Source organism: Perissodus microlepis, chromosome 6, assembly GCF_051167445.1.
Source record: "Perissodus microlepis isolate ML-2025 ecotype Zambia chromosome 6, ASM5116744v1, whole genome shotgun sequence".
NCBI lineage: Eukaryota > Metazoa > Chordata > Actinopteri > Cichliformes > Cichlidae > Perissodus > Perissodus microlepis.
Window position 1 is genome coordinate 33,653,345 of NC_140466.1, and position 24,156 is coordinate 33,677,500.

The following is a 24,156-nucleotide window of genomic DNA, read 5'->3' on the forward strand; positions in this document are numbered from 1 at the left end:
TTGCTTCCTGTTTAGCGTGTTTTTGAGTTTTATAATTATGATTTGCAAACAATGATACATGCCTGTAATAAAAACGCTGATTTTGTTGATTATAATATTACAAATAAGGTTTTGAATGACTACGGTGAATGTTTGATATATGGCTGGGTTTTGATATAGAAGAGACAAATCGTGCATGATTTAGACCGGCACTTCAGTCGGCAGGGTAAGATTGAGTGATAAATACGGGGGTGATTTGTTTCAGTTTTATGGTGAACAGTGAATTGTGTGTATACAGTGAATTTTCTTGAGGGTGTGTTTCTAGGGATAATTATTACTGGTTTTATACATTCATATTAATGGAGGATTGTGGCTGAGAGTGTGGAGAGAGGACGTGAAGACGGCTTTGCAGCTTCCGGGGTGAGTAGCTGTGTGTGAGACAGGAACTTTGCATGCCCATAAAAGGCAACTGCCTGACTGTGTGAAGTATGCACCAAGAGAGAGTAAAATCTAGGCAGATGAAGTGAGTGGATGTTTTCAGAAAAGAAATACTAAGTGAATATTTTAGTGTGTTAATACAGGTGGATTTCTCTCAACCTGGAAACCTGAGTACAGCGGCAAAAGGATAAATTAACAGAATTGGGACGACAGACAGGCCAAGCTTTGGCTCAAAAGTTTGCAGCTTGACCCCAGCTTTGTCCCCACCCTGAAAAGAAGCTTAAAGGACATCTTCTCCTCCAGTTATCGGTTACCATCACTGGAAATTTTCAGGCAAGTTTTTGGCTGAATTGTTATTAGCACCATGTGTCCCTGAATCTCACAAGCAAGCTCTAACTCCTGGCTGTAGACATGGAATGCTGTTATTTAAGGTGGGGAATCAAAATTTGGGAAACAAAATAAAAACACAACCAAAGAAATGTATAAGAAAGGCACGTGTTAGAGAAATGCCTCGTTTGAGAAAAAAGTTTAATTAACCCACCCACAAACGCACACACACGCAATGAAAAAACAGCTTACATTCATGAACACGTGAAGATTTTCCAGCAAGGTTAAAGCAGCGAAACTTAACATACACCTGTTGTTGAATGATGAAGTTTATCCACAACTAACAAATAAACTTTCTGGGTTGCAGGACAACAGCTTAACTTCAAAAAAAAAAAAAAAGACACTGGTCTGACCAACCAGTGATGACACGACAAATTTAGTGGTTAAAAGATTCAAATTGTGACATGTTTTCTGCTGACTGATTAATACAAATGATTACTGAATGAAGGAAAATTCCTTTTTTGGGCTTTTAAACATGATCTTAAGAATTTTAACATGTACCTGTGTTGTCCTGTCAACTTGGTGGGTTATGAGTTGATTATATGGTGAGAAAAAACAAAAAAAGGGGGAGAGAAGGCTGACACAGGGCCTGGCCCCGTTGTTTCTCCCCTCTCTGAATAACACAGCCAACACAACATCATTTTCCTGTTCGCCTGTTTTTGTTTCGTTTTTGTTTTGTTTTTGTTTTTTCTCTTTATGCTTGATTACAGGCTGCTTTGCCGAGGCTGACCTGGACTCCTGCTCTCCCCTCTACCATCTTTGCTCTCTCCTCTACCACCTTTGATGTGACCCTGACCAAATGCTACAGCAGCTGGACCCACAACAACAACCTGACAATGTCAACAGTGCTGCAGGAAAACGATCTCATGCAGCGGAGACGGAGAGCGTTAAATCCAAGGCCCGTTTCACTACACGGGGGAGATTTCCAGACAGCTTCAGCTGACAGAGCAGTGACGAGACGCCCATTAAGCCCGGATGAAAAGTGAGGGGGAGCAAAAGAATGCTGACCTTAACAACTTTGCATTAAAACTGTGCAGGACAGTGACAGACCAACACGGATGATCGGGCAGCAAAAAGAGCGTGCCAGAGACAGGAGGAGTAACTGAGGTCAGGAGGCACCTCAGAATGGACAAAAGCACCAGAAGAAAATAAGCTGAAGGCACAGGTGTCGGGGCTCGGCCAGGAGCTGACCTCTGAGAAGAGCCGGACAGCAGAGCTGCAGAAGGCCGTGGAGCAAAGCAAGGAAAACATCAATAAACTTCAATCTGACGTGTACGGAAAAGACTCTGAGGTTTCTGCCCTCAGTAAGAGCTCAAGGCATCAGAGCAGAAACTGAGCATGGCTCAGGAGGAGCTGGCTGCTAATCGAACCCATCAGTCAGGCTTAGAGTCCCAGATACAGGACTTGAAATCAGGCCGGAGCTTGCTGGAGCAGGAGGTCGCCAAACCTGACAAAAAGCTCCAACAGCAGGAGCAAGCCCTGAAGGAGCTACAGAAGCAAAAGGGTCAAGTTAAGGAGGAGCTGGACAAGGAGAAGATGCAGGACACTGGAGAAAAGGACTGCCTCAATTGGGGCCAGAACCAGTATGGACAGAACTTTGAGCAGCAGCACCAATGGATGCAAACAGACTGAAATGGAGGAGGGCAGGACCCCAGGGCACCCTTCAGGCCGTGGTTTACCCAGAACACCAGAACAGGAAAGTGATGAACACAAACACACACAAACACACACGAACACACACATCTACATACACTGACTCAGAATGAAGAGAAACACACATATGAACACATATGCACTCGTTGATTGAGTGAGAACTGACACACACACACGCACACAAATCGAAATGCTGATTCAATTCACTGAGAAGTGATCCACACACACACACATGCACACACTTGTGCAATGAAGAATGATGCACACACACACGCTGATGCAATGAAGAATGCTTTACTAACAAATGCTTATGCTGACACGCAAAATGCTGCACACAAACATCCAAATACAGAATCTGTTACAACAACAAGAAGCCATTGATTGTTTATTGGTTAAATGCATTTCATGTCACCCAGAGGGCGTTTGTGTAGATTTAGGGGACAAGGTCTAGAGCAGTTTGGTTATGAAAACAATGTCTGTGCGTGATGTCTGTTTATGGCTCAAGGCCTCGACTGAATTGTTTACTGTGCTTCACACAGCCTGATAAGGAGCAGTGGTACAGAGTGAAAATGATGAGTTAACGGTGTGAGTTTTATTTCGGAGCGCCACATTTTTGTGATTGAGATTTAATTGAAGGAGGAACACATTGGAAAAAAAAAAAGAAAGAAAAAAAAGAAAAAAAAAAGGGGGCCAGCCCTTGGATTTACGTAAGCATCTCGCGTGTGTTTAACACAATTGCCTCAGGCTTTAAAAGATCTGTACGAAATTCAACAACTCAATTTGTTCTCATTGAGATGACACGATACAATCTAATAAGAGTGGTTAGTTGCTGAACGCACAGAATTCACAACACCGCATAAGATTTCAAATTGCAGGAAAATCACTGGAGTTATAAGAGGCAGACAACGACACACACACCACATGCATGCTATTGCTATTTATTGTGAATTAACCTGTCAAGGACAAGAACAAAAGAATTCTGCATCAAATACAGGAAATCATAGCTTTCCTGTATTTCCTACATTGTTGGCATGCTGGTTAGTGCTGTTGCTCCACAGTAAGAAGGTCCTGGGTGCAAATCCACAGTCTGGCTAGTTTGCAGTGGTTTCTCTCTGGGTATTCTGGTTTCCTGCCACAGTGAAAAGTCATGCAGCTATTAGAGCTAGGTTAATTGATGATTCTAAATTATCCGTGAATGTAAGTGTAAACGGCTGTTTGTTTCTATCTGATAGACTGGTCAGCTGTCCGGGGTGTACCCTGCCTGGTAACCTGTCACTTCAGGGTTATTTCCCGGCCCTGCTGCAACCAGGATAAAGATAGGAGGATGGTAGTTGTTGTAGACCCATTCAATTTTTATGGTAACCAGGATCTAGACTTTGTTGAACCGTATGCAATATGAAGACAACATGTAGTATTTAAGTGACCAAGTAGTATTTGGATAAAAGTTATTGAATAGTGTTGAAATAAATATTCCAGGAGCTCAACTTACTCCATCTGAACATGTTTCAATCGTGTTTTATGAACACAAAATGCACAGGATTACTGAATATGAAAAGGTTGTGTTGATTTAACTCAGTTGTTTAAGTTTCTGCCAAAGCAAAACATTTGTGTGCAACCAGTGTCCACTATTGAATCAAGTAAATCCAACATGGTTTTTTTTTCAGGGCAAAAAGGAGTTACGGTCCCTGTATTCCTGCACAATATTGTCCCGGGAGGGAGAAAAACTTTCTGGTGAAGTTTTGGTTGATTTTTGGGTTTTACTTAACACTAGGTTGATTTTATCAGTGAGGTTTGGATTGTTTTCTTTCTCTAAGAGAGAGAAAGATGGTTTTATGCTTGGACATGTTTGCAATGGGCCCCAGTATTTGTTATTATATGAGTATTTTATTGGTTACGTTTGTTTTTGCTTTTGTTACAGTGCACTGAAATAAGAACATCTGAGAGGTGTGATCCACCGGTGGTGATATTTTGGTATTTTGTGAGTTCCTGATTTAACAAATCAGCTCTTTAATCCAGGCCTGAGAGATTGAACTTTAAAGCGCTATAAAATATTCTTACTGGAAACAGTCGCAAAGTATTTTTCTCCATGATTATAATGGGCTTGGGAGAGATTCACTTATATGGGACATTGATCACATGAGAAGTCCTGAGCCTAAAAGGATTGCAGCGAGTCAATCCAGTCCAAAAAACAAGGAACTGTTTTCCTTTAAAATGATGATGTCATCTTGCTGGTGAGGGAGGCTCGAATAGGTCGCGCGTGAGACTCCATTAGCAGCAATATCTGGTATGAATGTGTGTGGATGTATGCATGTAACTGGGCTGTGATGGACTGATGACTAAAAGTTTTAACGGACTTGATACTGAGACAAAAACGGTGCTGACTTTAGGATTAGTAAATGTCCACAAACAATTCACCCAGCCTGTAAAAGAAGGGTGGATGTTTTGTCTTGCTTTGTTTTGTTTTTGCAGGAACAGAAGGATGACAGAGACTAAAGGGGGAGGCTGTAGCTTCACATGAGTGTGAACTGCAGACTGAACCCTTTGGTTGCTAATTTTGAGTTACTGATGTTTGCATTAAGAAAATTGTGTTTTAGTAGCTGTGTTTCGATTAATGTATCACATTATATTGTTGGGAATGTTAAATGCTAAAGTGAAGAAAAGCTTTGATTTCACTCATGACTGAACATGTTATTATTAACCATAGCAGGCCACTGTAAAGAGTCAATTAACTTTTATAGAGGAAAAAAGCCAAAAAACTCTATTAATATCTATGGATAACAGGGAAATGGTAGGCTTGTCACATTCAAAATGGAGATATGTAATAATAAACACTGGTCCCTGTCTTTTGGGTGCTTTCTTGAAATAGTCAGCAATTTAAAAGTAGGATATAACCGACAGGGGCATGTGATAGGATGTAGTGCTGCACAAGAACAAGAGCAAAATAAACAAGGAAAAATTATTGTGTTTAGCTTTGATAAATTCAAATTAAAATGTACCATTACACTGAGAGGATCAATATGAAATCAAATATATGCTAATTTTGTGTGAAGTACATGACTGATAACTGTTCTGTCCTGAGCTTTTGTTTTTACAGCACTCACTTGACCACACCAACAGTTTCTCGCCACCAAAAGGGGGTACTTGCAAAGAATAGGGAGGAATATCATCAGAAGTGGGAAAGGTAAGCCCCGATGGGGGTGATAACACCATTAATTTCACGTATGGTCAAATTCTTAAAATTTGACCCCAAACATGAAAAATTCTTCAAACATTTAGAGACAGAGTGGAGTTCTAGATAAATATAATGTGCCAAACCACATGCGGATGGAGAGTTGGAATCGATAAGATGGTGAAACAACACGCAGTAAAATGTTGATCATGTTGATTATGTTTATTCCAGTGTGCAGAGCAAGGTTATTATCATTAACGAAAACTAACGAAATAACGAAAACTAGAAGTTAACGGAAATAAAAATAAAAACAAAAAAAGGAAAATTAACTAAAACTGTAATGAGTGTTCACAAAACTAACTAAAATTAACTGAATTTATGGCAAAAATGTGTTTAGTTTTCATTGATGTGTGTGTGTGTCCTACAATAGTCAAGGGTGAAAATGAAGTTTAGTTTCCAGATTTTTTCTTGCTGTGTCTCATTATGCTAGCAGGTGGCAGTACGTTAGTCGAGTCGTCTGTGTTGCTGCTCCGTCCACGCGCAGAATCATGTCAGGAAAAGTCAGGAGAAAGCCCAGAGTCCAATTTGGGATTACTTTGAATATGACTGTGTTTTGGATAAAGCAAGTGTCTTGTAGTGGAAAGAGACAAATTATGAGGGACATTTCTAAAGGGAAAAAAATCCCACAAACCTTAAAGTGCACTTGAAAAGCTCACACAAGAAGGCTAACCTAGCTTACCTTGAAAAGGTAAGGGAGCACACTCAACCCTCATCCCCAGAAAACAGAAGCTAACCCCAGGCAAGGCAGCGTGATGCATCCCGAGACAACAGGACGGGGATATCTACATAACTGTGTGAGTCAATTCAATTCAATTCAATTCAATTTTATTTATATAGCGCCAAATCACAACAAAAGTCGCCTCAAGGCGCTTCATAGATACAGAGAAAAACCCAACAATCATATGACCCCCTATGAGCAAGCACTTTGGCGACAGTGGGAAGGAAAAACTCCCTTTTAACAGGAAGAAACCTCCGGCAGAACCAGGCTCAGGGAGGGGCGGCCATCTGCTGCGACCGGTTGGGGTGAGAGAAGGAAGACAGGATAAAAGACATGCTGTGGAAGAGAGACAGAGGTTAATAACAGATATGATTCAATGCAGAGAGGTCTATTAATACATAGTGAGTGAGAAAGGTGACTGGAAAGGAAAAACTCAATGCATCATGGGAATCCCCCGGCAGCCTACGTCTATTGCAGCATAACTAAGGGAGGATTCAGGGTCACCTGGTCCAGCCCTAACTATATGCTTTAGCAAAAAGGAAAGTTTTAAGCCTAATCTTAAAAGTAGAGATAGTTTCTGTCTCCCGAATCCAAACTGGAAGCTGGTTCCACAGAAGAGGGGCCTGAAAACTGAAGGCTCTGCCTCCCATTCTACTTTTAAATACTCTAGGAACAACAAGTAGGCCTGCAGAGCGAGAGCGAAGTGCTCTAATAGGGTGATATGGTACTACAAGGTCATTAAGATAAGATGGGGCCTGATTATTTAAGACCTCGTATGTGAGGAGCAGGATTTTGAATTCAATTCTGGATTTAACAGGAAGCCAATGAAGGGAAGCCAAAACAGGAGAAATATGCTCTCTCCTTCTAGTCCCTGTCAGGACTCTTGCTGCAGCATTTTGGATTAGCTGAAGGCTTTTCAGTGAGTTTTTTGGACATCCTGATAATAATGAATTACAGTAGTCCAGCCTGGAAGTAATAAATGCATGAACTAGTTTTTCAGCGTCACTCTGAGACAGGATATTTCTAATTTTAGAGATGTTGCGCAAATGGAAGAAAGCAGTCTTACATATTTGTTTAATATGTGCGTTGAAGGACATGTCCTGGTCAAAAATGACTCCAAGGTTCCTCACAGCGTTACTGGAGGCCAAGGTAATGCCATCCAGAGTATGAATCTGGTTAGATACCATATTTCTAAGATTTTCAGGGCCGAGTACAATAACCTCAGTTTTATCTGAATTAAGAAGCAGAAAGTTAGCGGCCATCCAGGTCTTTATGTCTTTAAGACATTCCTGCAGTTTAACTAATTGGTGTGTGTTATCTGGCTTCATGGACAGATAGAGCTGGGTGTCATCTGCATAGCAGTGAAAATGTATGCTATGTCTTCTAATGATGCTGCCTAAGGGAAGCATGTATAATGTAAACAGAATTGGTCCTAGCACTGAACCCTGTGGAACTCCATAATTAACCTCAGTGTGTGAAGAGGACTCTCCATTTACATGCACAAATTGGAGTCTATTAGATAGATATGATACAAACCACTGCAGTGCAGTACCTGTAATACCTACAGCATGTTCTAATCGCTCTAATAGGATATTATGGTCGACAGTATCGAACGCTGCACTGAGGTCTAGCAGGACAAGCACAGAGATGAGTCCACTGTCAGAGGCCATAAGAAGATCATTTGTAACCTTCACTAAAGCTGTTTCTGTGCTGTGATGAGCTCTGAAACCTGACTGAAACTCTTCAAATAAACCATTCCTCTGCAGATGATCTGTTAGCTGTTTGACAACTACTCTTTCAAGGATTTTTGATATGAAAGGAAGGTTGGAGATTGGCCTATAATTAGCTAAGACTGCTGGGTCTAGAGATGGCTTTTTGAGTAAAGGTTTAACCACAGCCAGCTTGAAGGCCTGTGGTACATAGCCGACCATTAGAGATAGGTTGATCATATTTAAGATCGAAGAATTAATCAATGGCAGGACTTCTTTGAGCAGTTTTGTAGGAATGGGGTCTAAAAGACACGTTGATGGTTTGGAGGAAGTAATTATTGAAGTTAACTCAGAAAGATCAATTGGAGAAAAAGAGTCTTAAAACTTAACATCAATGGTACTAAGAGTAGCTGTAGATAATATTACATCTGTGGGATGATTACTGGTAATTTTTTCTCTAATGATAAAAAATTTATTTGTGAAGAAGTTCATGAAGTCATTACTAGTTAACGTTAAAGGGATGGTTGGCTCAACAGAGCTCTGACTCTTTGTCAGCCTGGCTACAGTGCTGAAGAGAAACCTGGGGTTGTTCTTATTTTCTTCAATCAGTGATGAATAGTAAGATGTTCTGGCTTTGCGGAGGGCTTTCTTATAAAGCAGCAAACTATTTCTCCAGGCTAAATGATGATCCTCTAAATTTGTGACACGCCATTTCCTCTCCAGATTACGAGTCATCTGCTTTAGGGTACGTGTTTGAGAATTATACCACGGAGTCAGGTACTTCTGATTAGAGACCTTAGTTTTCACTGGAGCTACAGTATCCAGAGTCGTACGTAGTGAGGAGGTGAAATTATTAACAAGATAATCAACCTCTGTTGGGGTAGCGTTCAGATAGCTGCTCTGCTCTGTGTTGGTACAGGGCATTGAAGATGATAACAGTGGGTGGATTATATTCTTAAACTTAGTTACAGCGCTTTCAGAAAGACATCTACTTTGATAAAATCTACTCTCCACTGCTGTGTAATCAATTATTGTAAATGTAAATGTTATCAGGAAATGATCAGACAGGAGAGGGTTTTCAGGAAACACTGTTAAATGTTCAGTTTCTATGCCATATGTTAAAACAAGATCTAGAGTGTGATTAAAGTGGTGGGTGGGTTCTTTTACATTTTGAGAGAAGCCAATTGAGTCTAATAACAGACTAAATGCCATGTTGAGGCTGTCATTTTTAGCATCTACATGGATGTTAAAATCACCCACAATAATTATTTTATTTGAGCTCAGAACTAAATTAGATATAAAGTTTGAGAAATCAGACAGAAACTCTGTGTAAGGCCCAGGTGGACGATAGATGATAACAAGTAAGACTGGTTTCTGAGTTTCACAGCTGGGGTGGACAATGTTAAGCATCAGGCTTTCAAATGAATTGGGTGTTGGGTTATGCGTAAACCGGCCTAAGTGAGGACCACGTGCTCTCCGTTGCTCCTCCTCTTCCTTGCTCCTTCTCCATCGTTCACCTGCGCCTCGCTAGTGAAAGAGCAGCTGCTTGGCCTGCCTATTACGCGAACACCGCCCTCCAGTTGGACCTCAGGCTCTCCGAGCCTCCTCGTCCTCCTTGCTCCCTCTACATCCTTGTCACGCTCCTCGCTAGAGTACGCTTAGGTTTACAGAGGGTGGGTTTTGCGAAAAACGCCGTCGGTGAGGACATCGAGCTCTCCGTTGCTCCTCGTCCTCCTTGCTCCTCTCCATCGTTCTCCCGCGCCTCGCTAGTGAAAGAGCAGCTGCTTGGCCTGCCTATTACGCGAACACCGCCCTCCAGTTGGACCTCAGGCTCTCCGAGCCTCCTCGTCCTCCTTGCTCCCTCTACATCCTTGTCACGCTCCTCGCTAGAGTACGCTTAGGTTTGCAGAGGGTGGGTTTTGCGAAAAACGCCGTCGGTGAGGACATCGAGCTCTCCGTTGCTCCTCGTCCTCCTTGCTCCTTCTCCATCGTTCTCCTGCGCCTCGCTAGTGAAAGTGCAGCTGCTTGGCCTGCCTATTACGCTAACACCACTCTCTGTTTGGACTTCAGACACTCCTTGCCTCCTCCTCATCTATGCTCCCTTTACATCGTTCTCATGCTCCTCGCTAGCGTACACGTAGGTCTCCGGAGGGCCGGTTTCGCGAACACCCCCTTCGGTGAGGACCTCGGGCTCTCCATTGCTCCTTGTCCTCCTTGCTCCTTCTCTACCGTTGTCATGCGCCACGCTAGTGAAAGAGAAGCTGTTTGGCCTTCCTATTACGCGAACACCGCCCTCCGTTTATGCTCCTCGCTAGTGTATGCTTAGGTGTGTGGAGGGCCGTTTTCGCGAACACCCCCTTCGGTGAGGACCTTGGGCTATCCGTTGCTCCTTGTCCTCCTTGCTCCTTCTCTACCGTTGTCATGCGCCTCGCTAGTGAAAGAGAAGCTGTTTGGCCTTCCTATTATGCGAACATCGCCCTCCAGTTGGACCTCGGGCTCTGCGTTGCTTCTCGTACTCCTTGCTCCCTCTCCATCATTCTCAAGTTCCTCGCTAGTGAAAGAGAAGTTGTTTGGCCTACCTATTACGCAAACACCACCCTCCAGTTGGACCTCGGGCTCTCCGTTGCTCCTCATCCTCTTTGCTCCTTCTCTACCGTTGTCATGCGCCTCGCTAGTGAAAGAGCAGCTGCTTGGCCTGCCTATTACGCGAACACCGCCCTCCAGTTGGACCTCAGGCTCTCCGAGCCTCCTCGTCCTCCTTGCTCCCTCTACATCCTTGTCACACTCCTCGCTAGAGTACGCTTAGGTTTGCAGAGGGTGGGTTTTGCGAAAAACGCCGTCGGTGAGGACATCGAGCTCTCCGTTGCTCCTCGTCCTCCTTGCTCCTCTCCATCGTTCTCCCGCGCCTCGCTAGTGAAAGAGCAGCTGCTTGGCCTGCCTATTACGCGAACACCGCCCTCCAGTTGGACCTCAGGCTCTCCGAGCCTCCTCGTCCTCCTTGCTCCCTCTACATCCTTGTCACGCTCCTCGCTAGAGTACGCTTAGGTTTGCAGAGGGTGGGTTTTGCGAAAACCGCCGTCGGTGAGGACATCGAGCTCTCCGTTGCTCCTCGTCCTCCTTGCTCCTTCTCCATCGTTCTCCTGCGCCTCGCTAGTGAAAGTGCAGCTGCTTGGCCTGCCTATTACGCTAACACCACTCTCTGTTTGGACTTCAGACACTCCTTGCCTCCTCCTCATCTATGCTCCCTTTACATCGTTCTCATGCTCCTCGCTAGCGTACACGTAGGTCTCCGGAGGGCCGGTTTCGCGAACACCCCCTTCGGTGAGGACCTCGGGCTCTCCATTGCTCCTTGTCCTCCTTGCTCCTTCTCTACCGTTGTCATGCGCCACGCTAGTGAAAGAGAAGCTGTTTGGCCTTCCTATTACGCGAACACCGCCCTCCGTTTATGCTCCTCGCTAGTGTATGCTTAGGTGTGTGGAGGGCCGTTTTCGCGAACACCCCCTTCGGTGAGGACCTTGGGCTATCCGTTGCTCCTTGTCCTCCTTGCTCCTTCTCTACCGTTGTCATGCGCCTCGCTAGTGAAAGAGAAGCTGTTTGGCCTTCCTATTATGCGAACATCGCCCTCCAGTTGGACCTCGGGCTCTGCGTTGCTTCTCGTACTCCTTGCTCCCTCTCCATCATTCTCAAGTTCCTCGCTAGTGAAAGAGAAGTTGTTTGGCCTACCTATTACGCAAACACCACCCTCCAGTTGGACCTCGGGCTCTCCGTTGCTCCTCATCCTCTTTGCTCCTTCTCTACCGTTGTCATGCGCCTCGCTAGTGAAAGAGCAGCTGCTTGGCCTGCCTATTACGCGAACACCGCCCTCCAGTTGGACCTCAGGCTCTCCGAGCCTCCTCGTCCTCCTTGCTCCCTCTACATCCTTGTCACACTCCTCGCTAGAGTACGCTTAGGTTTGCAGAGGGTGGGTTTTGCGAAAAACGCCGTCGGTGAGGACATCGAGCTCTCCGTTGCTCCTCGTCCTCCTTGCTCCTCTCCATCGTTCTCCCGCGCCTCGCTAGTGAAAGAGCAGCTGCTTGGCCTGCCTATTACGCGAACACCGCCCTCCAGTTGGACCTCAGGCTCTCCGAGCCTCCTCGTCCTCCTTGCTCCCTCTACATCCTTGTCACGCTCCTCGCTAGAGTACGCTTAGGTTTGCAGAGGGTGGGTTTTGCGAAAACCGCCGTCGGTGAGGACATCGAGCTCTCCGTTGCTCCTCGTCCTCCTTGCTCCTTCTCCATCGTTCTCCTGCGCCTCGCTAGTGAAAGTGCAGCTGCTTGGCCTGCCTATTACGCGAACACCACTCTCTGTTTGGACTTCAGACACTCCTTGCCTCCTCCTCATCTATGCTCCCTTTACATCGTTCTCATGCTCCTCGCTAGCGTGCACGTAGGTCTCCGGAGGGCCGGTTTCGCGAACACCCCCTTCGGTGAGGACCTCGGGCTCTCCATTGCTCCTTGTCCTCCTTGCTCCTTCTCTACCGTTGTCATGCGCCACGCTAGTGAAAGAGAAGCTGTTTGGCCTTCCTATTACGCGAACACCGCCCTCCGTTTATGCTCCTCGCTAGTGTATGCTTAGGTGTGTGGAGGGCCGTTTTCGCGAACACCCCCTTCGGTGAGGACCTTGGGCTATCCGTTGCTCCTTGTCCTCTTGCTCCTTCTCTACCGTTGTCATGCGCCTCGCTAGTGAAAGAGAAGCTGTTTGGCCTTCCTATTATGCGAACATCGCCCTCCAGTTGGACCTCGGGCTCTGCGTTGCTTCTCGTACTCCTTGCTCCCTCTCCATCATTCTCAAGTTCCTCGCTAGCGTACGCTTAGGTCTGCGGAGGGCGGGTTACCTGAACACAGCCTTCCGTTTAGACCTCGGACTCTCAGTGTCTCCTCATCCTCCTTTCCCTTTTTTAAAACATTTTCCTCACTCTCACGCGCCTCGCTGGCGAGCCCTTAGCTTTGGGGAGGGTGGGTTTCGCGAACACCACCGTCTGTGAGGAACCCAGTACCTCCTACACACACACACACACACACACACACACACACACACACACACACACACACACACACACATACAGGAGGCAGTGAGGAGTAGAAGGAGGTTGTTGCTACGCTTGCGTCGCGAAACCAGGGCTCATTGTGTGTGCGCCCGGAGCAGCTACGGGGGAAACACATGGGACAACCGACCAGTTTGGGGCCATGGTTTATTCAACGTGTATTTTCAGTGTGGTTTAACTTGCTAATCTGATCTGAAATACTTTCCTTGAATGTGCCTTAATTTCACCTCTTTTTTCTTTCTTCTTTTCTTAGCTTACTGAAAATGTTGGCGACCAAAAGCCGGATCCAGGGATGTGTGCTGCTTGTGCTACTGGCGTTATGTGGGCAAACTGCTCGCTGTCAACATCGATACAAAGGTAAAGTGCAATCCTAGGGTTGTGTGCTGCTTGTGCTACTCGCTTTATGTGGACAAACTGCTTGCTGTCAACATCAATACAAAGATAACAAAAGAAAAGCCTAGTGTAACGTAGTATTTTATGTTTTTTTTTTTTTCTAGAATGATTCAAATGTTACTATCATTTCCCCAACCCCGCAGGCTCTGCGACCCGTGAAGAACTGAGACTCCTTCTGGTCGGTAAAACAGGATCGGGAAAGAGTGCATCCGGAAACACCATCCTGGGGGATGCGAACGCTTTCAAAGAAGACGTTTCGCCCGAGTCTGTCACCGACGGCTGTCTGAGAAAAGAGGCAGAGGGCGAAGACGGTAGAAATATCGCTGTGATCGACACTCTGGGGCTGTCTTTTGGATGAAATGGTGGATTTCAATGGAGGAAACCACTACACCAACGAGATGTATAAGGCGGCCCAGAAGACTCTCGAAGGAGAAAGGCTGAAGAGGAGAAAGGAGGAAGAATAAAGAAAAAGGGAAGAAGAGGAGAGGATCGAATTGAAGGAGCGGTGTAAATTCTTCCACCTCGCTTCCCTGGGATTATTTGGCACAGGAGCGTACTTTACATCTTGTGTTCTCATGGGGCTCGGTGGAGCCCTTGGATATTCTCAGTTAAAGACGCCGAGCTTGACGGTTGGGCGTCTTCTTTACTCGTCGATACCGTGAAAACTGCGTAGGTGTATCACCTACTCGACCTAGTGATCAACGAGTACCGCACCGAAGCATGCAACGGGTGCAAGACCAATCACCCCAGCCAGAGACAACACGAGTGTCTGCGAGTCTTGGTGTCAGGGTCCCTGTGCCTACCCGGTCGGCTCAGTATGGCTACATATGTTTTTCATTTTGTTCCTGCTCTCTCCCTTCCTCTCTTTCCCTCCTCCCTCTGCCAGGGCGGAGCTCACCTGTGGGCTTCTGCCCTTGGTCCACGCACCTGGTCGCCATCACGCACCTGTGGCTCGTTACGAGAGTGTTCCAGCTCCTTTATAAGACGGCAGCTCTGTGTTTCTCGTCGCTGGACCGTTGCCGACCCGCATTCCCTGGACCAACCCCTGTGTTTCCTGAGTGATTGAGTGTGCGAGGAGTGGAGTACGTCATCGTGTTTTCTGTGGAGTGTGGAGAGGAGCGTGAGGAGTGGACGGAGTGCGTGTGGACTTTCAGCGTCTTTTCCCTTTGTGTGTGGACCCCCGGAGCCCAGCTTCCCCCTCACCTCTGTAAATAGATCACCTGGTGTGCTGTAATAAAGATTCTTGTGTTTCCCAACTCAGAGCCTGCGCGTGTGTCCGTTCCATCCCGCTGTGACACTTGGAGGATGACTTTTACGCTGAACATTATTACAGCATCAGGAAAAGACTCCTCACGCCGCGTTTCATTCCTTCCATTCAACGTCTCCTGATCATGTATTCACAGCCACCGAGGGCGCTGTACAGCACCGAGCACCTGAAACACGGACAGTTTGTTGATATTGTAATCAAAAATACAGCCCCGGGGGGGAGGGGGGGCATTTTAAAAACGCACCCTCCCTATTGCGCATACCCTAAAAGGTATGGCCTTCCAGATTGGCTCAGTTGTATCGTGAGTGTAATTTCAAATAAAATAAAATAAAACTCAGAAGCGTCTGTGTGTTGTATTCTTCTTTTTCTTTTTCTTCTTCTTCTTCTTCTTCTTCTTCTTCTTCTTCTTCTTATTATTATTATTATTATTATTATTATTATTATTATTATTATTATTATTATTATCATTATTATCATTATTATCATTATTGTGATTATGCTTCATTTTTATGTACTGGGGTATCAATGACCCCCACGCTGCCGCAGCAGCTTCTGTGCGTGGCCCCCAAGTGCTACGTTTTCTTTCCCGATCCCCTGACGAACCCATTAGAATCGCTTTGGGGCACTCTTCGACCCCAAATGATTGTTCTGTTTTTTTTTCATTTTCATTCACCTGTCTCTACTGAGGGTGGGGTACTTTGGGACCCCCGGGGTCTGGGGCTGCCCCGAAGGGGAGCACAAGGGTTAAACATTGAAAATAGTGACATCAAGGGAAAAACATGCAGTGCAGCACTATCAGATGCCAGTGACGGTTGGGCTCAGGGATGAATCAGGTGAGCTGGATTCATGGCTGAATCAAGACATAGATTACCCTGCTGTGGTCAGTGAGGGAAAAACAGTGGGGAAAAAAAAAACGACGTTTCAAATGTGAAGTTCATATTAATACAGGTTTTGTTTCTAGGCAATTGTGCAGATGCAGGCTCTGGGCGGAGCCAGGAGTTTAACAGATTTAACATAATAACTACACTGATTTCATTTCCTAACACAGGATGACAAGACTGGGGCAACGATACTCGAGAGGAGAATTTCTGATACTTTCTGAGATATGATGTCACTAACCTTTTCTTTTAATTTCTAGCTCCAGGTGAATTGACACATGGGAGTGTGTCAAAAAGGGGGAAGATGAGTTTTAACATCAAACAATGGTTTTATGAATATTCTATGACTTTATTTGTGTGTTAAATAATTTAGGTATGGTAAAACTTAAGCTTGTAATGACTCAAAAGTTCCCAGACTTTTTTAGAGAACCAGTGAGAAGTTTAAAGCATGATTTTCATGTTTAAGCATTAATGATTGAAATAAACTGAATAGCGTTTAGAGGATAAAATGCCTGTGTTCATGAGAAGCTGAGTATCGCACTGGAGAGGAAATCGTAGGACGGAAGGCTGAAAGAAACACATGATTTTTGTAAAAAGGTGGCAAAGGTTAGAAGTAAAAATGGTTAATTTGTTTTTGATTTCTTTTACTAAAATAAGTGGTTATTTTTATTTTCATATACGCATTGCAAATGTGCTCATAATGAGTTGGCACTCAGTCTTTAGAAGGTCATAAGCTTCGTTCGGCATGATGGTCCGGACTGATATATTGCAGGTATTAACTTTGAGTGCAGAGGGCTAAATGCAAACACGCTTACACACACATAGATTATGATTAGAATAAGTCCCTGGGCCAGAGAGTCCTGAACATTCTGAATATTCTAAACCAATTTTGAATGGCTAGAGGAACAATGAATAACAACATTAGATTATTAAGGCTAGGCAGAGAGGTGTTTTGGTTTTCTGTCTTACAGAGAAAGGAACAGACACCAGACGAGGTCACGGAGATATGAGGATCCTTCGCAGCAGAGATAGACGTGGAGACTGCCGAGACAGCAACTGGGGCCAAGGGTCATGCAGTTTGGGCTCTAGTTAGTCACCTCAAAAGGATGGATCCCATGAACACAGCAATAACCATGAAGGGGTTGGCAAAAAACCAGGAACACCAGACCAACGAGGTTCGAGAGGCTCTTGGTAAAAAGGGGGACACGGCTGTGACCCCAGAATACACAGATCGTTGTTTGAAAATCGGGGCAGAATAATCCCCTGATCTGTGCAACGACTGAAGGGTGGTCTAACCCCTGAGGTCGAAGAAAGAAGAGCAGAGAATCACCCGACTGGAAGACACTGATAGCTGCAGCAATAAAGTAAAGGTTAAAAGCTCCTTGGACAGAGGTTCTAGTCTGAGTATGTTTGAAAGGTACAAGGTGGCACCAAAATGAGGTTGGGGAAACTGGAGCACCAAGATAAAGCTGTGGGAGAACTGGAGAGCGATGGGAGTGTTATCTGTAACTACTGTTGTTGTAATCATAGTTTTTCTTGCATCTGAACTGCGCAATCACAGAGGTCATCCAATATGGTCCACTCGTTAAACAGGGACACAGGGCCTCAGGACTAAGAAGAAGAAATGGACCTCACAAACCTGGATTCTAGGGTGTAAGTGATCTCTTTTAAAAGAGATCAAAGGGGGACTGTGAGATTATTATATTATCTTATGCCACGTTATGCCCCTGATTAATGATTGTGAAATTATTATGTAGTTTTAGTTTGCATTATTCTCCTGAATTAGAAGAAGGTGATAACTATTACCTTTGTTAAACTGATTTGTATTACATTAGGCTGCTGATTTATTGTGAATGAATGATATTGTTTTATGATGCATTATACTGCTGAGGTATAAGAAATACTGTTTTCAGAGAGTCAGGACCTTGCTTTTTCTGATAATAGAGGAGACAGAGCACATTCCACGGGAGCTTCACTCCCGCCGTTGTTAAAGGTAGACGAAATAGGGAGCCAAGGCCATAAGTCAGGCTTGCTTTTGATTAGAGAGTCCCAAACATGATAGCTTGAACCAAGTTTGAAGAATTAAGAGACCAATTGAGGAGATAAGTGTGGGAGGCGTAGTAGGGAAAGGTGTTTGTTTTTGTCTAATGTCTCAGAGGGTGTTGTCTCATTCCCTGGGCCAGAGGACGGCTAGAGAGGGAACGGTGACCCGGGCCCATGATGCCATTGATGGACATGGAAGCAGCTGAGTGGGTCGAGGAGTGACACAAGCAACGTATGGTGACCTCTTGTGGTCAAGAGGTCAAAAGCGGGAGTGTGGAGATCAGGGAAATATTTTACTGCTACTATTCATAACCATCATCATTACCATTACATTAATTATCATTTCATCAAAGCATTTATTCAATAGATTACACATGTTCTTAGTTAAGATTATTACACCTATCACAGAGAGCGTCTGTCTGGTAAAAGGTTAGAAGCATCAACGGGCGGGGTGAGGCTGAGTGCGTTGGAGGTCGAGACACACACACACAAACAGTAGTTAGACTCATATTTAGGTAAGAGTTCAAATAATAGTTTGCAAAAGCTTGTGATTGCAAAATTGTGTCTGCCTAAGGGACAGTTTGTTCCAGGAGATAAGCGAGAGTTAGAAGATTAATAGGAAGCACCTGGCCTCGAGACGGAGAAGATGTCCTTTTAAATGTGTCAAAAGTCGTCAACAGAACATTTGTGGTTTTGAAACTTATGCATGTGTTGTATCTGCTTGACGCATGAGGGGGCGTCATAAAAGTAAACCCTGATATATAAAAAAACTGCTTGTGTATCATTGGGCGGAGATCGATGCTGTCTGTGGGCAGTGTTCATCTCCCCACGCGCGTGTTCATTAAAATCATTGTTTGACCGAAGCTCTTCTGGACCATTATTGTTTTGTGCTCACCCTCAATATTTGAACTCGTAACAAACAGCAATAACGGCAAAACATGTAATGGACGTGCTGGTCCACTAGACAACATCATGTTGATGTAATGCTTTGGGTCTCTTATGCAAAGTAAAGAGACTGAAATAAGGTGTCCATGAGTATCAGTTTTCAACATTCAGTATTAAGAGACAAAGACTGTACGGGTTGGGCCAGTCGTCAAGTCCTGGAGCAAAGTAAGCCTGCAAATCAATAAGATGCAAATCAGTTTATACCTTTCATATAATGTTTGAATTTGTTTATTCTGAGTTTTATTGTTCAGTTAGTTTCCACAGTTCATATATCATGTGTAATTTTTCATTAGTTTCAGTGTTTGTTTGTATTTTATTCTATTCTTGATGGTTGTGTTGACAGATTTGTCCAAATTTAAAGCTATAGATGTGAACTTTTGGTTCCTTTATTATTACCTGTATAATTAGTTTCAGTGTTTGTGAAGTGGGGAAGGAGGACCCAAAAGCAGGACTCGTGCGATGGACAGTGCTCTTTATTTACAGTGGAGTAAATAAGACAACACAATAATCCCTTGAGCTCTCTCGACTCCTGTGTCATGTCTTCACCCAAAACTCCGTGCTCTCTGCTCCGTGGCTGCTGTCCACCTGTGCTCCACTCTCTTCCTCCTGGGAAAAAAAAACAACAGAGGCAGCCGTCAGGACACCATGCTGCCTAATCAACAAAAAACAGTCCCAGTCTAAATAATCTAAAAGACCAACCACGGCTCCAGTGATGGCAACACACAGTTCTAGTGACCAACCCAGTGGGCGGCACTCGAGACAAAGCAGTTCAGGTGGCCTGCATACATTTAGTATCAGGCTTTACAAAAAAAAGTATCAACTATGTTAGGATCCATGTTGATCATGTGTGATGTGTGTTTACATTTGAAGGTGTTTGTGGATTTGTCACCTCTCTTCAAGGTGTGGTTTGTGTTTGATGCTGAAAGAGATAAAGACTGCTGATTGGCTGAAGTAGGGTTCAATAAAAATTGTTTGGTTGTTGTTTTGGGCACCGCTCAGGTCCACATTAAATAAACTGCTGCTCATGTGTGTTTGTAGGTTCTCAGTCATCCAGGTCATGGTTGTCTAAGGAGCCTGGAAATAAAGTGACTTTACTTCTTTAAGGTTCTGGATGATGTTTAACTTCTGATCCAAGAAGCTTCTTCAGTTGATGTGCTTCCTTTGCTCATTTTCCACCTCTGCACAGTTTCATTTGATGACAATGCAGTGCAGTTCTCCCAAACATACAACAGAGGGCGCTATGCACATTCACTGAAGTGCAGAAAAATACAAGTGGAGGAGGAAACAAAGAGCAGCATCAAGAGAGAAAACTGAAGTGTTCAAAGCGAGTTACTTTAGTCTCTTATTGTAATATTAATCGACATCTAAACATCACGTTGATGCTTCATGTTTGAGTTCCGTGTCCTTTTACTGCTCAGTTGGAAAATATTGATGCAATTTAAAAGAAGAGGAGAAGAGTAATTTCTCTGTACTACTTCAAAAGTAATTTGAAAGCACTGCCTCATATGGAAAATTAATCATGATGAAATCCTGAAACAAATAGTGTTTGTGAATATGAAGAGTTTAGTTTTCATTTTGGTCTTAGAAGTATAAAAATGCAGGACTGAAGACAAGATGGAAATGATGTGTTATGAGAAATAAAACACATATGTCGCTATGTACTATAATTTTATTTTGTTTATTTTTTGTTCTTGTAGGTTTTTTTGCTTTAGTGTAAATTTTGAAAGCACTGCTTTTAGTTTGAAAATTGGATTCAGTGTTTAGAGTTCGGACAATACAATGGACGGTTTCAAGAAATGTATTTTATCAACAAAACTTATTTTGATGGTTACTGTATTTATTTTAATGCCCTCAGTGCAGTGATTGAAAAAAAGTTCATCTGACACCAATGAGCCAACAGCCTCCATGTAAACATTTCCACCCCCAACAATCAACTCAGATTTATGAAGTTTATCATGTTCAGGCCCTGCAGCTGATTGGTGGCATGTCTGATCAGAAAGCCTTTCTGCATCTTCACAGTGTGAGTCTGAGAGTTTCTGAACAACAGGATGAGCTGCTACACACGTGACACCACATTCAAACACACACAAGCTGCAAATCTGACACAATATTTTAGACCAAAGAAAAAGGTTCACAATTTGCAGTTAACATGAAGATATTCTAGAGTAGAAACAACACACAGCACACAAGTTTCATGTAGAGATGATTGTTTATTCTGGATGTTATTTTCATTCAGTTATTTTCCATTATTTTGAGCAATTTTCTGATTTATCCAGTTCATGTCAGAACAAACATTCACAGTAACAGCTGGTCCAGTACAGACACGTTCAAAACCAGAACTGATTACACCATAAATCATGTTGTTGTAAATCACTCCACCACCAGAATCACCCCGAGAGAAGAGAAATGTAGTTTGTGCTCCCCAAAATATCTAAAACATACACAGATGATATACAGTAATATTAGCAGTCAACTAACCCCACGTGCATCTACTTGATGTTCTTCCAGACACAGCCTGTTGTTATATGGCACATATGCAGTACACTGAGAGTATCTGGTAGGCTCACAGTCAGCAACACACATGTCTGCACACTGAAGATTAGGTGGTTCATCAGGGACTAGAGAAAAAGGAAAAGAACAAAAGTTATTCATAATCTTTCAAAAGCTAAAATTTTGAGTAGAATGATGTTTCATCTTTTTTTATGTTTCCAAATTATTTTTAAACAAGGAACTTGGCACACAGTATATCTACTCCAAAATTTACAAAAAGAAAAAAACTTGTTCTTCATACAGTATTAAACAAATACATAAATGTAAGTATAAAACAGTCACAGAAACCAAAATCAGATTCTAGCATTAACTGAAATAATCAAACAAAATATGGTCTTACGTGTGTGGCCGGTGGCATTTTAAAACGATATACCTTGCGAAAGTTGTGAAGTGCTGAGGAAAATACTGTGTGTCTGATGGGGTGTTTTTATATAGGTGGACTTGGTTTCAGTTGACCTCTGACATGGAGAGATGAAAAGAGCAGTTTGTAAAGAAAAAAGGTGAAAAACTATGGAGGTTCAGTTAGTCGCTAGGAGGTGTCATTGTTAGATAAAGGAGCAGTTTGTAAAGAAAAAAGGTGGAAACTATGGAACTACAGTTGGGATGTGTGTGCTGGGATGCTCTTGATAAGTATGCAGCTTTTATTGTTTTATGACTTGTTTTGCTGACTGTTGGGGCCCTACCTGTAACCCCCTCTGTCTAATCATCAAGTCTTACTGTTGCAGTGCGTTTGTGTGGCTACTAGACAATTATAGGTTGCATTAAAGGAACATTGGGGGGTCGATACAGTGCTATTGTGGCTAGTTAAGAATATGTGGTTTTTAGAAGTATCACAAGAAAAGTTTATTTCTAAAAGGATACATGTTGTTTGTGGTACTCTGTTTTAAAAACTACTAGCCTCTGTGTCTTTCAGAGCACAAAAGAAAAGTGAAATGCTCCTAAACTAGTTAAAAAGTGCCTTTATATTACTACTGAGGTTGAGGCAGTAACAAAGTTCTTTAAATCATCAGGCAAGAAAATCCAGAAACCTTGGGTTAGCCGTGGCTATCCGGGTCATCTGAGCCCAAATAGCCTCCTTCTCCTCCTCCTGCTTCCCTGCACAGGAAATAATCCAAAGTCCGTTAAATCCAAAAAAGTCACTGAAATAAATGTCTGCTGGGTAAAACACAGTCAGGTTAAAAGCGAGCCGTTTAATGTGGCTGATAAAAGAGTACAAAAACAAAAGGCAGATGCACACAAGAAAGAACCTAACTAGAACTAAACTGGGAAAACTAAATGCAAAGAACAAAACCTTGACCGTTGCAAAAACATAAACATGGAAAATCCGGGAGACATGGAACAACAGACAACCTGACAAAGAATGAACAGAAACACACAGAATAAATACACACAAGGTTGATTAGGGGGAAGTGGAAACACATGGGGAAACAGCTGACACTACTCTGACATAACGAGACAAAGGAAGCAAAGCTGACTACACTGACATAGGACACAGACCTTCAAAGTAAAACAGGAAACATGAGACGCAGACAAGACAATATAAACTTGATAACATAAGACACGCAGCATGAAACACATAAAGGGCAAAGGGAGACTAAAACACAGGGGTAGAAGACACAAGGGGAATCTAAATAAACAAATGAGCTTAGATAACCTAATGAACTTAAAAATAAACCATAAACATCAAAAATAAACTAAAACTTAAAACGCTGGGTCAAAAGACCCAGGATTGTGACAGTGGGAGGTTGAAGCCTATCCCAGCTGCCACAGGGCAAAAGCAGGACAGGCTGCCAGTTTATCACAGGGCTAACACAATATATGTGATAGAAAATCAACTGAAATGTTTGATATTTATTTATAATAATAAGAGAATAACTACTATTTATAATAATATTATAGTTGTTATTATAAAATGTGCTGTTTCTGAGCACATTTCAGACGCTTTTTGAAATTCTGACTTCTCTGAACTCAGTGTAAGGTGTCTGCTCCCTCACTGCGGCTGTACCTGGAAGTACTTCTGCTTCTTGTCTTCCCCTAATGCAGCTTTAAAGTATTAAGTATGAAGCAACAGTGCTTCTCTTTGCGCCTCTGAAATCTGTGTTCTCTCTACTGATAAACAAAAGAAACAATGTAAAATGTATTAATAAATCAGTAACAAAAATATAGCGTAGAAGGTAAGTAGAGATTTTCATACCATCTTCAAGCCTAATGCTTTTAAGTCCCACACTCAATGCAGCCTGACTCAAAACCTGATTATAAATGGTTCAGCACAGACAGAGAGGCACAAATGTTTAGTATTAACCTAAGTTACTGATCATTTACAGTATTACAGAGTCTATCAGTCTTTGCATGATGTAAACATTCCTGTAAGTTTCTAGCTGACTCTCAGGTGTCACAGGTGTGCCAGCAGGAAAGTGGGTCAATAAACCTGCATCCTGAAGTTTGTCATGCAGGATTAAAGGAGCCAGACTTTGTTCACAGGTATAATTTTATTTTTACACTGACTCTGGGTAAGTATGAGTATCATACGGTTTAAATGAAGCGCTAGAACTATTAGAAATTTATTATAGATCCATTGAAGCTAATCGGGATATTTACTGTGAATCTGTGGATGCGATTAACCATGTTACTGGTAACTTCATTAACTAGTAACTTAGCAACTTAGTCATAACAGGAGTTAATATTTCTGTCTAGACACCATTTAAATAGTAACCGCTTTACCACAATATAAGCTAACCCTTACACCGTAACTTTAAGCTAGCACCATAAAGACTGTAAAACACGTAGTAATATCTACAAATGCAGCTCAAAGCTCTTATATCAGCACTCGCAGTATTACTCAACACAACCACATTAACATTATTGAGTGCAGTGTTGGGGAGTA

The 24,156-nt window shown here is 43.2% G+C and overlaps 1 long non-coding RNA gene across 1 annotated transcript; it reads left to right on the forward strand.

The window, feature by feature from the left end:
* Nucleotides 1-494: 494 nt before the first annotated feature.
* On the forward strand, nt 495-15,102 carry LOC146386071 (uncharacterized). The gene is made up of 3 exons (XR_014800544.1): nt 495-5,638; nt 13,450-13,553; nt 13,733-15,102. It is a non-coding gene; the product is annotated as an uncharacterized LOC146386071 (long non-coding RNA).
* The last annotated feature ends 9,054 nt before the right edge of the window (nt 15,103-24,156 follow it).